Raw genomic sequence first — 13,355 nt, forward strand, 5'->3', positions numbered from 1 at the left:
TGCAGAGAGAATTGCAGCCACATGTGGCTACATCGCAGTCAAGCTGCTGAATCCGTCCGGATGCGTCATGATGAATCATCTCCCATATCTCTGGCCCACATGCATCCATCTCCCTGTTGGAATTCATCATGCAAGAGAACACATTCTCAAATGATTGTGAAATTATTGGCCTTTGTTTTCCCAGGTAATTGCAGTGCATTCTATTGTATTCCTATGTCTGGGAGGCAAACACCTTGTTTAATTGTTTAAATTCTCCAATATTGAGCCGTGGCAATTATACTTCAGACACCACTAACTAGCTGCAAGGCTAAAGCAAAGCAAAGAAACCTAACAAACATACAGACATGGCCTCTTATAAATCCTTCTTTGCCTTAATGGTTTGAATAACCAGCCAGTGAGCAGCAGCTGTCTTGGTGGGTGCTATCCCCTCCCCCACTGTCACCCCCCCCCCCCTTTAACCAACCCCTTTATACACTCTATGCTGAGGAACAAGCACCACAATAATACAGTGATGGACCACTAGAGACGAACAATAAAAAATTCATGGTGTTTTTGTATTTATTTAATGTTAACAGAGATCTGTAGCGCATTTAGCTCAGGTTTAAAGCAATATGTTAATGGTGAGTTTAAAAGGGCCAGTTCACAAAAATTAGAAAAGGCAGATTTTGTCATTTACTATGCAGATTTGTGTTGGAGGCATTTGTCTCTAAGAAATTCTGACTCAACCAAAGTACAATGGACATGAATAGAACATTTGTGGTGCTTAGAAGATTGACAATAACATTAAATGATAAGGCTGGCATTACTCTACTCTTACTATGATTGTCAACAAATCCTATTAAAAGACCAAAACCAACAATGAAATTCTACTGTATGAACAGTATCGCCTGTTTTGCCAAAGCCATTATCCATTGAGCAGTGTCCAGCTGTTTTAGGAAATGTTTCAGTCTTTTTTTTTTTAAATGAAACTTTAGACATTATTTGTGACCTGTTTTTAAAGATTTCATTCTCAGTAGGAACCAAGACAGAGAAGCACACTATTGGTTTTGGGCTTTTCATGGGATTTGTTGACAATGAGAAAATCATAATAGCAAATATAGCAACATATAAGAAAAATGTACACTATCACCAGACTTATCCCCAAACAGTCCTTCCAGAAACAATATGGTAACTCTAAATAAGCCATAGTGAACACTTTCAATGGCAGCTGTCTTTAACCGCTATTTATGTATTTGTCATTTCTACCTTTTTCCGTAGGCCTAATCTCTTTTATTTGTGAGTTAATACCATAGACCGTCTACAATATGGACGCAGTCTCCGTGACGTCCCACATAGCTTTCTCAAGAGCCAAAATTAAGCTCAAAGTGGACAGCTCCCGGTGGCTCCGTCCGTCGGCATCTTGGCAGTGCCTGATGTCAGCTAATCCAATAATGGGCAAAGAGATGGAGCGTGGACAGGGCTGAGGTAGGCCGAATGAAGGCAACAGACTATGCACGCCTCCTGTGATGGCAGCCAACCTGTCACTCAAAGCGAAACACCCTTAATTATGCAGAACTTTAAACTTGAATATAGGGGGGGGGTAAACTTAGCTATAGAGTCCAAAATCGTTTTTTGTACCAGGCAGCAAACATGTTGAATTCTGCTGTAAATAAACTAATAATAATAAGTCTTATAGTTATTTATTAGAGGGACCCCTGATCGCTCCACCCTTTTGCTGCCTCTAACCCCTCACACACACACACACACACACACACACACACACACACACACACACACACACACACACACACACACACACACGCACACAGGGAGGGGGACGGGGGACCGGGGGAATGGAGCGAGAGAGAGAGAGACTGACTCCCACCGTTCATATCGGAAGCTTGAGAGAGAAGCAGAAGAAAGAGAGACGGTCACAGCGCAGAGTCTAGCCTACAACTTGTTCACATGTAACCGCCAGCGGAGGGTAAAACATATTTATTACACGGATTTACAAATGTCATTAATCCCGTGACCGGTGACCGGAATGGAAATATACGAGCCGGCAAGTTGTTTGATCCGGGTGGTCGCGTGAGCGCTGCAAGAAGAAACTCATGGTAGGCTACGTTCTTTTTTTTATTTTTTTTCATACAGTATTATTATTAGCCTACTGCACGATATTTAGCCCTGTGTATTTTGATTTCTGTCAATGCAGTTTTTAGTTTTTGTCTCCATCAGTTCTGAGTGGGTGAAGTTCATGCCCTCTGTTTTTAGACTGTGTCTCGACTGCGTGCAGAAATGGAAAAGTTTTTTTTTTGGGTGATTTGACTGTGTGCCCTGTCTACAACCGGAGACATCGCCAATAACGGTCTCCTTTCAGCGGCGAGGCGCCCGCTGCCCGTACAGAATGAATGGGTCACTATGTATTCTAATCTAACTCAAGAGTTGACTCAGTTTGCCTCGGTTTAAAGTGGAAGAAAGAACTACTGCTTGTAGAGTTAACAGCATGGGGATTGTAATAAATGACTATCGGACATATTTGATCACAGTCGCCATCACTTCTACGAGGGACTGCTTTGATTCCGAGAATCATGTCACATTTTGTTTGTGATTGTGCAGGAATATTTTGGCTTCCGTTCATGAGATGCGTTGTTCGGCTCTTCTCGCGTGGGAGCCAAAACAAAAGGATGTCCCGCTGACCAATGAGAGCATGGGAAGCCTCAGGAGGGTCAGAGTGGTCCTCTCATCTCTTTGTCCTACCTGAGACAGCAAATAGACCACAGACTGCCGCAAGGCAAATATGAGACTGACTGGGAATGCTTTCCAAATGGATTTTTATGATTTTTTTAAAAACAGTTTGAAGTGCCTGGTCGCACACACACACAGATGCATGTTCCCATATAGATCATTAGATGTTATGAAGAGTGTGTTCAGGATCTGAGAAGCCATCAACGCACCTGCTAGTTACGCTTTCCACAGTTTAGGCTACATCACAACATCCTTCACTGACTAAATCTGTAACAGTTAACAGATCCGGGATCTTTTGCCAGACTCAGCTGCGCAAGACATAAAGATATGCGCTGTTGATGATATGGATTCATCCCAGCAAACATTTGGACGTTTAATAACCGTTGAAAAGACGTCCGTCCGAGACGTCCCGTCATGGTTGAAAAATAGTTCCAAAATGAAAGTTGAACCGACGTCTTTGACGTCACTTGGCCGTGAATTCCACGTCTTTTCTGGCCGTGAATTCCACGTCTTTTCTGCGCGTCCCTGGACGCCAGAATTAGTCTTCTTCTGGATGTTTATAAGGTGTGTTTCTGCATAAGTGTAGGCTATAAGCCTGCATATTAAACAATCATACACCCATTGTCTTAAATCGTGAATGGCGATCTTGACGTTTACTCATCTAAACTTGACAAAGGTTCTAAAAAGGTCCAAAATCGGTCCAGTCATACCTGAACGTCTATAACACGTTATAATCACGTGTAGATCAAACAACACTTTACTTATACATTTAAGTTCTTAATATAATTAATTGCATCTGAATATAGGGTTAAGGTTTGTTGCATGTAATTATGCATAATTTATAGTTATTACAGTAACTACATGTAACAAGGGCACTGTAAAATAAACTGTTCTTATTTTCATTTTAGTAGTTCATTACAAATGATCATAAAGATAACGGGATGAACTAAAAAGCCACAAAATTCCAAATCACATTTATTTATTTTACGGTTTATACAATACAGATTCACCCGGGAAACAGGAAAAACGTGTTCATTACAAAACAAATTCAGTTTTAGCTCAATTCCGTTAATTTAGTTCAGTTCAATAACACTGTCACAAATATCTCCCTTTGTGTAGCAACTTTTTGCAACATCAGTTACACCAAAAAAGTTATTTGTTATAACCCCACACTCTTCCTGGAGCATGTTTCAAGTGTTTTCAAGCCGCATCAATTTCTGATTCAGTTGAATTTGGGCTCCACCTCTTCACAGCATCTGAGGGAAGAAAATATTACAATAATAAACAAAACAAACAGTAGGAAAAAAATTACATTGAATTATTGTCTAAATGTTTTTATGGTCCTATAACTAAATTAAAAAAAAATAAATGAAACAAGATTTTGCACCAGTTTCATGAATGAAACTGAGTTAGAAAAAGCTAAAATCAATATATATATATATATATATATATATATATATATATATCCCCCTAACCCATTCTATGAAAAAAAATGTAGGATTACTTCACCTTAGAAAAAATAACCAAATAAGGTAAAAAAAAAAAAAAAAAACGATTAACAGTACAGTGCAGCGTAGCAATTGCATGCAATGTTAAAACATACACTTTCACAACTTTGACTGTAACATTAAACATACTTTATACTATGGTATACCGTTGTATAAGTTCAAATTAACTTTTAGCCTACTAACGTTTGCTAGCTAGCTAATTTTAGCCAAACTCAGTACATTTCAGTTGACAATGTGGGCATCATTTCTTTCGGTTCATTCATGTCAAACAAGTAAAACTCAAGCACGTTAATCTAATAATACAAAATGTACTTACCCAACAGTAGATTTTTAATAATATTATCGATACAACTCAATTCCTCCTCTCTTCGTGGTTGTTCAACGTTCAAGTTACTGGCTCCGGAGTCTATATCTCGCGAGATAATCTATCCTATCGCGGGATCTTGTAATATCGCAAGATCTTTTGTTACTACATCTTGGCAGCAGTTTCCCTGTCAATGGCAATTACATGTTGTATATGTCAATGATTACATCCAACTCCGACATAAATGGTGACCGGATATATTTATGTTTTACACGTATGCATACATTCATTTAAAAACAAAAAACAAAGAATACATCAGGTACAACAGGTTGAAATAATGACTAAAATGCAGTGGCTTTGCAATCACTTAACCACACTGGGCACTGTGTAATTATAATTTATTTAAACCACATAAAGTAAATGTACTTTGTATACAAATCGTGTTTCTTTTTCTGTTTTGCTTGACTAGACGTGTAAAAGACGTCAGTGGACGACTATCCGCAGCCTTGACTATAGACGTGTAAAGGACGTCAGTGGACGTCTTCACAACCTTTTAAAAACTTGGCGAATTAAATTAATTATTGCAGTATTAACCATGCAAGGGTTTAGCGCAGCTTTATCACAATTGATTTCATAGAGGGGCATGATGGACTATAAATGCACGTGTAAAGGACGTCACTTAGTGGACGTCAACTTACAACTGATTCACAACATGGTATATGTTGAAGTACACGTAGCTAAAAGTAAAAATAACATTTATACATGCAACCCCACAGAACTGTTGACATGTTCAAATGTATCTGAATGCATTTTTAGGAAATGTTCTGTGTAACATCTTTTTACCAATTTATGCCGTCCTACCGCGACTATTTTTGGCCAGGGACACAACGTTGCCGTCGGACCAATGTTTGCTGGGATGTGAGGGCAGATTTTTTGGTTAATGGTTAAGACATGCCTTCAGGGTGCATCACATCACATAAACCTCCTCTCTCTTCCCCTCATTACTTTCAAGTTGAATAAGTTAATGTGCAGAGTAACACAATGGTTTTTAATTACTGTACTTAAGCTTTCAATTACGCACCATGGTAGCTGCTTGCCAGCACATTAGCCATAAGGGTTCTACACAGAAAACGAACTAAATCGGAGAAAAGGCAGGCCAACGGGAGGAAAATTAAGAACTTGTCAAGAGCACTAGTGCTGGAGCACTTAATCGATTAGTAGAATGAGAGAAAATTAATCTAGAATTTAAATGTCTGAGGTCATTTATCAAGCAGAAATGCTAAACATTCTCAGCTACTAGCTTCTCGAATGTGATAATTTGCAGCATTGTAGGCCTAAACTGAATATTTGTTATAAATTTACTTTTAACTGGACAAAGCAAGATCACCATAAGCTGTGGACACTTGTGATTTTTGAATTTACCTTTTTTTGGGACATTTTATAGACTAAACTAATAATCTGATAATAATTAAAAGAAATAACGGATAATGAAAATTATAATTACAAGTCATACTAAAGAGCACTTTTAAAGTGAGTAAGAGAGTAAAGAGCAGTTTTAAAGCACATATTTCATAATGATGCACATACTGTTTGCATGGTATGGCTAGATAGCCACTCAGTGTGTGTGCCATGCCAGTGTGCGTGTGTAGCAGTTTGCTTACAAGTTGTTACAGAGTCTGTGTGGGATGCTGAGACGTAGGCGTCATAAATGTGGCGGGGGATTCTTTTTCTCGCTGCAATATATTATTACACAGCGAGTGGGATGGATGATTAGAATGATTTAAATGCCACGACTGGGTGTAGCGTGCGTGGCCTCTAGCAGGCACTCTGTTTTGTTTGAGCTCATTTCATCTCTCCCACAGCAGATTTCGTTGGGAGAGACTGAAGCACTTTGATGAGTTACTCCGTCCGAGATAAATTGAGCTGTAATATTGCCGGCTGATTGTTCTTGATTTAGATGCAGCGTTAACTTCGGTCTTTGTAGTAGGCGGATGAAGTATTCATTTAAAAGAATTTAAAGTAAATAAACAATGAATCACACTGTCACACATTGTCAAATCTGCATGTGAAGCAGGGCTTTGTGCAACATAATAAAGAGCATGCAAAAAGAGGCAGAACTATGAATAATTACTATTAATGTCATAACTCTTCCATCAATTAAGAGAAAGCAAGATGTTAGTCTTTCAACCAGACTTTGATTACATGTAAATGTGATCACAGCAGGAAATGCAGCTTTTAGGATGCATTCTCCATCAAATGGTTTTCATTAGAGATTCCGGTGATGCTTCTTTCAGTAATAGACCAGCTGTAGACTCTTATTAGTGCAATACAGACAAAGAGGGAATGCCTTTGTTAACTAAATCTTTGTTGGAGATTTCTCAAGTGAAGGGAATTCCATTGAAATGGCTAGGGGAATCTGGGTGAAATCAATTTCAATGACCTTTTTAAAGCCACTTCATCATGCAAACTGGGGAGACTTTGGCAGCAAACATGCACCGAACTGTTGCCCTTTTCAGATTCACGGAGGTCTTCAGACACTGACAGTGATGAAACATACAGTCGTGTTTGGATGTCAAACCACAGACTGGATTAGTTTGAGTCCAGAAGATGAAACAAGTGTTACTTCAAAGCTGTATTTTTTTGGTGTGGGGGTTCTTCTGGGAATTGGCTGGCATTATTTGACCATCTTGTTCCCATGTTGTTACAGTATTGTGCCTTTGTGTAATATGAAAAACATGCAGTGGAGCAGCTTTTATTAGCCGAGACGTTTAGGGTCTTTAAGACTTTCATGTGAATTGTTCTGCCATCCTGCATTTAATGTCGCACAGATTTAACACAATGGCGTTCTTGTTTATCCGCACAGGTTTCATTTTCAAGTAGGGTGTCGTCTTTATCGTCACCCATAAATCTGAGGAAATGTCCATATTTGGGAAATAGATTCACATTTTTGTCACAGCCCTGGCTATGTTATGATTTATTAACAAATAACTAGAAATCAGAAAGCAATGATAAACACCGTGCTGCCTGACTTCCTGCCAAATTCCTTTTGCTCCACTTTGTCTTTTGTGAGGACACAGGCTTGTCTGGGACATTTTGCACCAGACGGGGCAACCGGCTACCCCAGAGCCTCAGTGTCTCATCCCCAAAACCTCTGACCAGTCCTTTAGATAGCCTGCGTTCCCCCAGTGTATCTCACATTCTGTCCCTGCACTGATACCTCGGACACCTTTTCTTGTTTCCTTCTGTGGGATACATCTCCTTTTTCAGCCTGAGAGCCTGAAGCAGCACTCTGTGTTTCTCAAATGAAGCATTTGACCGCTCTTTTAGGGGGTCTTTTATTTCACTCACTGCTGCAGGACGGTTACTGTCAAGAGTGCTTTCAGGGGCCACTGCGTACAGCCCGATAGGACTCCTCTGGGGCACAGGGCACACAGACTGACCGGACCCTCAACCCATGTGTATGCAGACAACATCAACACACAACAGGGTCAGCTAACTGTCCTTCAAATGTGATTTATGTATCTCAAGTGCAAAGATTTTACCGGAAACTGTCAGCATTGGCCTTTCCTAATACTGTTGTTTTCCCCACCACATTTTGGTTTAAAGACCATACTGTAATGTAGCCTTGCTGTTGTGTTTTGAGCAGGTTTTAAAATTGACAGTCTCCGTAGTCCTTGGGTGCTTAATTGACAACATATCTGAAAACCAATTAACTGTTATAGATCATTTATCAACCAAAAATGCTAAAAGTTAATTGGTTCCAGCTTCACTAATGTGAGGATTTGCTGCTTACCTATGTTATGTATTGTAGCAAATTGAATATTTTGGGTTTTAGACAGTTGGCCGCAGAAAACAAGCAACTTGAAAACAAGAAAAAAAATCAATTCAATGACTAATCAAGATGAAAGTAGTTGTTTGCTGCCCTAAATGTTTAGATTTTAGATTAGATTTAGCACTGATGGTTAACAAACTGAACACATCCTGAAACTACTATAGTGGATACATCTACCTCATCAGCATGCAGATTGAGTTTTTGCATCAACATAAACAAACTGATGCTGTGTGTCTATTTAAAGTTCAGTCCTGAAGAGCTGACATGTTTTCATAGGCTGCTGAACAGCCAGCAGCCTATCAAAATATGTCAGCTCTTTACGTAACCATCTTTAGCTCCACTCCTGTCACCAGTAACCCTTTGTTGCATAAATGTTTCATCGACAGACTGCTGTTTTTGCGAGCTGGCATCTAAGTGACAGCAGGCTCCAGTTTTAGACTGAATGATCTGTACTAGAGACGGTATCCGGCTCCCTTCTGACTGTGCTCAAGTGCAGAAGTTGGACTTTGAAAATAATGGTGCATGCAGCAGCCCAGTGATGGATAGATCCTTCAATGAAGTTATGTTATGTATTCCTGATGAGAGTAGTGGCTCAGCAGGCAGGATTTATGTGGCTGTGGAGGAGCAACCACTCCAGAAGATGCTGTCTGATTGAAGCTGCGGTCCGACGCTATTTGTCATTGTGATTGATGAGCTTCCAGTGATTAAGCTAACATGCTGACAGACATTAATCTTCTTTATCTCGTGAATGACTCGCATGGAAGTTTCTTCTCTGGAGTTATTGGCTCTAGTAACCCGGGAGGTGTCAGCATCTTGCATGCTTCATTCTCTTTCTGGTTGTGGTCAATCTTGTCATAGTCTCTAAGGTCTAAACTCTTTAAGAGTCATTTTAACTGGTCTAACCAACATTATATGCAGTACTTGAGACATTTATAAGTCAGATACATCCTTTTAAAAAAATTTCACACATAAACATCTGCCTGTAAATTCAAACCACATACTGTATGCTTTCTTGACATGTTATTTTTGGATTAATTAAAAAAAAAAGAGAAAAAGAAATAACACACATGGGATAAAGCCCCGTGCTGTATATGAAGCAATAATTGAAACGTGATGTGAGAACACAACATGAAAACAACACCTCACACATAAAAAAAAACATATTTTTGAAAAGTGTATGACTTGATATTTACATATCTGTAGGACACTTTCCTGCAATAACATGGGACATTGTGTGGAATTGTGGAAATCATGCTGGGACTTTGGGGGTGCTGAGTAGGAAGGTAATTCTGGCATCGCAGAGTTGCCGTGTGCCACTGTCAAGCTGGGGGTCATTTCTTGTATTAATGACGCGTGGGAAACTAAACTGGCTTTTATTTCCCTCACCATCTGTAGCCAGTTGTGCGCTATAGATGGAGTCGGGCGAATGAGAACATCCCCCTTTTGCAGCTAGCAGTTTGATTAATGGGACTGTGCTGGGATATATTACTTATGCAGAGAAAATTGTATGTTAACAATTATGTAAAAATCCCTGTTTACTAAATACATCACTGGTCTTATCGCTTCATTAGCATTAAAATGGCTGAAAAAAACAATGTATAGTTAAGGCTCATAGTTTGGAGTTTAATCATACTGAATTTTCTAGGATTGTTTTTTTAATAAAAATGAGCAGTTTGGAGGGGATGGAGGGAAAGACTTGAGGTAAAAATTATGCTTGAAGTGAAGGACAATTAAGGTACTATAAAACTCTGAGCACCCAATTGCTGCAATTTGCATCAAAATTCATATTTCTTCTTGGAGTCATAACTCATTCAAATTGTAACAGACATGTGTCAGACCCTTGTTAAAACTGATAATTACCTGAATCGAATGCCTCTACATGCCCAAAAGGTGTTTCCTGCTGCAAGAAGTCTCACACTAAGGGACGAGGTTGGGATAGACGGTAGGGGTTTGAATCTTCACTGGTGTCACGATTCAATTTGATTACGATTATCCAGTCAACAATTCGATACAATTCAATATCCCGATGCATCACCTCCTCAAATGTGTTATAAACTCAGCAAAAGAAGAAATGTCCTCTCACTTTCAACTGCTTTTATTTTCAGCCAACTTAACATGCGTAAAACTTTGTATGAACGTTTCACAGACACGTGACTAACAGAAAATGGAATGGAAAATGGAATGGAAAAATGTGCCCTGAACAAAGGGTGGTCAAAATCAAAAGTTACAGGGAAGACATCCTCCTCCCTCATGTGGTACCCTTCCTGCAGGCTCATCTTGACATGAGCCTCCAGCATGATAATGCCACTAGCCATAACGCTTGTTCTGTGTGCGATTTCCTGCAAGACAGGAAAGTTGGTGTTCTGCCATGACCAGCGAAGAGCCCGGTCCCATTGAGCACATCTGGGACCTGTTGGATCGGAGGGTAAGGGCGAGAACCATGCCCCCAGAAATGTCCGGGAACTTGCAGGTGCCTTGGTAAAAGAGTCTCACAACAAGAACTGGCAAACCTGGTGCAGTCCATGAGGAGGAGATGCACTGCAGTACTTAATGCAGCTGGTGGCCACACCGGTTACTGACTTTTGATTTTGTTCAGGGACACATTTTTCCATTTCAGTTAGTCACATGTCTGTGTAACATTTTTCAGTTTATTTCTTAGTAGTTGAATTTTTTTTGTGTTCATACAAAATTTTACACATGTTAAGTTTATATTGCTACACATGGTTTTCATCAACAAATTCAAGCAGTCAGATGTATATCAACTCCCATTTTTATTGCATCTTCTCTTAAAAAAAAAAGCAGAATCATCCGCATCGTGATGCTTCGATGCGATGATTATATCCAACACCCCTAATAGACGGTTGGGTGTACAAAGTAAAGTTTGCATTCTGTCTCCTACCAACAATCAACGCTAGTTTCTTTCAGCCATGCCTTCAATCTTTCCCTATCTCTAACCAAGTAGTTCTAGTTGGTGGTTTAGGTTTGAAAATGTTGGTAAATGACGGATGTTTATAGCTCAAAAAAATCTCCTTGTAAGAAAGCCCTACAGAGTTAAGTTTAAATCAAAAGAAATAATTCAATTACAGAGAGGTTGTGCATCCACATTTTTTATTATTGATTTTCTTTCTTCTAAATAAACATAATTTCCAGAGAGAAACAACTGAAAAATAATGACTGCGTTTTTACACACATGGCTTTCAAAATCTATATTTACGCTGCCACTTGATCATGGACGCTTTCATGTGTTGCCATGGAATCCCTTAGGTTAGCAGAAAGACCCAGTATTAGTGGTTGCGTGTGCGCGTGTGAGTGTGTTTGTAGACAGTATCTGTCTTCCAGATGTCACTCTAATGGGCCTCAACATAGACCTGTGGGGACCTCAACAATATACAGCGGTGGGGGGAGATGTCTTCATTTTCCAATTACCTCTGGCTACCTCTTATAAATGAGCAAGTGTGAAACCTTTCAGCACCATAGTTATATCTCACTACACAACCTACAAACCATTGAGAAGGTTTCTGTTAATTTCATCTCATTACTAAACCACCAACATGGCATCATGACTTTGCGTAAACATACACGCCATTTTCCTAAAGCCAAATGGCGTGTTATTTGTACGCATTTTGAGCTATCCACGTGTATGTCTACGCTGTATACAGTGGATGTAAACATACACACCACGCGGCATCGCCAAAAAAAGCTAAAAAAAAACAACTGTTGAAAAACACCACACGTGGGACGCGATCCTAGCTCTCCTGGGTGAAAGTCCTGTGTTTTACCCATCCTTTCATACTACTCGCTACGGTGAAAATTCACACATAATGTAGATCAATGGCGGCCAAACGGCGTTGATAAACACGCAAAAAAGATTATGCTTCTTGATAACACGCCAAAACGGCATACGAATTGGCGTGTCATACATATGCCACTTTATGAGATCAGTCTGAAACCACAGACAAGTTTAACTTCTACTCATCTTCCAAGTAGGGTAGAGTACCTAAACCCGGTGCTTATATGGCACCTGTGCCTAAACGACCGGTAACTACCGGACCAAGTAGCGACGCAGATTTCAGTGCCACTTAAATGCCTGCGCTGCCCTCTGATGCTCCGAAACAAACATTACAGGCAACAGAAGCATCGCTGCATGTGACGCTAGTTAACACTACACTTGGGATCAGGTAAAGTTAGCCTACCGTTAGCCAGTAGCTGGTCCTAAACACGGTTAAAATGCTGACAGCTAACGGTAAACGGTGTAAAGTGTGACTCTGTTTCACTGTAGAGGATTCCAACACCGGGACGTATCAGTCTGCTCTGCAGTTGCCGTTGTCGGAAAAACAAGGCCTAAGCCATGTGATGCATTCAAAGTTATCGCAAAATACCCTTTTCCCATCTGGTGGTTGTTTTTGTCGTTTAACAGCAATTTACTGTGAAAGAAGTTATTGTTATAAGTTAGTTATTACATTATTAATAAATCATTTCATTTTGACCATATGGCAAGCCGTTCTTTTAATGTCGCCGACTGTCGTTTTGTGCTCTTTTTTAAAATCACTATTTTAAAAGTATCACTTTAGCAGCTGTATTGGGAAGAAAAAAAATCTGGGACCCAACCCTACTTCCAAGTAATGTAGCTGAATGCATGGTTTAGGGGGTGATCGTAAGTGCAAGCAGCAGCAGCTCCGGGCTAAGCAAGAGGCGCGGCGTCTTAACTCGCTCAGACTGGTAAACAAAAAAAAACTTGCATGCACTTGCCACCTAGCTGCACGTCTGTCTGAGTTCAAAGGTCAACACAGAGTTCCGTTTACCAGACAGCCTCGAAATGTCCAGCAGAAGCGTCAGACACAACTGCAGGGCTGTTTGCATTCTTCAGACTCTTTGGCAGTGAAGGAGATGCACTCCGACCTGGCCCCGGTCACAAGGAATTTGTACAAATGTTATTTTCATAGCTGCAGCTATCATTTTGTGGGATTATCCTGCCAAGTTAATTTGG

At 40.0% G+C, this 13,355-nt stretch overlaps 1 protein-coding gene across 1 annotated transcript in view; it reads left to right on the plus strand.

Moving 5' to 3' along the window:
* Positions 1–1,845: 1,845 nt before the first annotated feature.
* LOC114548070 (carbohydrate sulfotransferase 15) overlaps positions 1,846–13,355 on the plus strand; it is a 40,093-nt gene continuing 28,583 nt past the window's right edge. Inside the window, exon 1 of the mRNA XM_028567768.1 lies at positions 1,846–2,093. The gene's annotated coding sequence lies outside the window, so the exon portion shown is untranslated. The remainder of the gene's footprint in view (positions 2,094–13,355) is intronic.

The sequence above is a fragment of the Perca flavescens genome, chromosome 21, assembly GCF_004354835.1.
Source record: "Perca flavescens isolate YP-PL-M2 chromosome 21, PFLA_1.0, whole genome shotgun sequence".
NCBI lineage: Eukaryota > Metazoa > Chordata > Actinopteri > Perciformes > Percidae > Perca > Perca flavescens.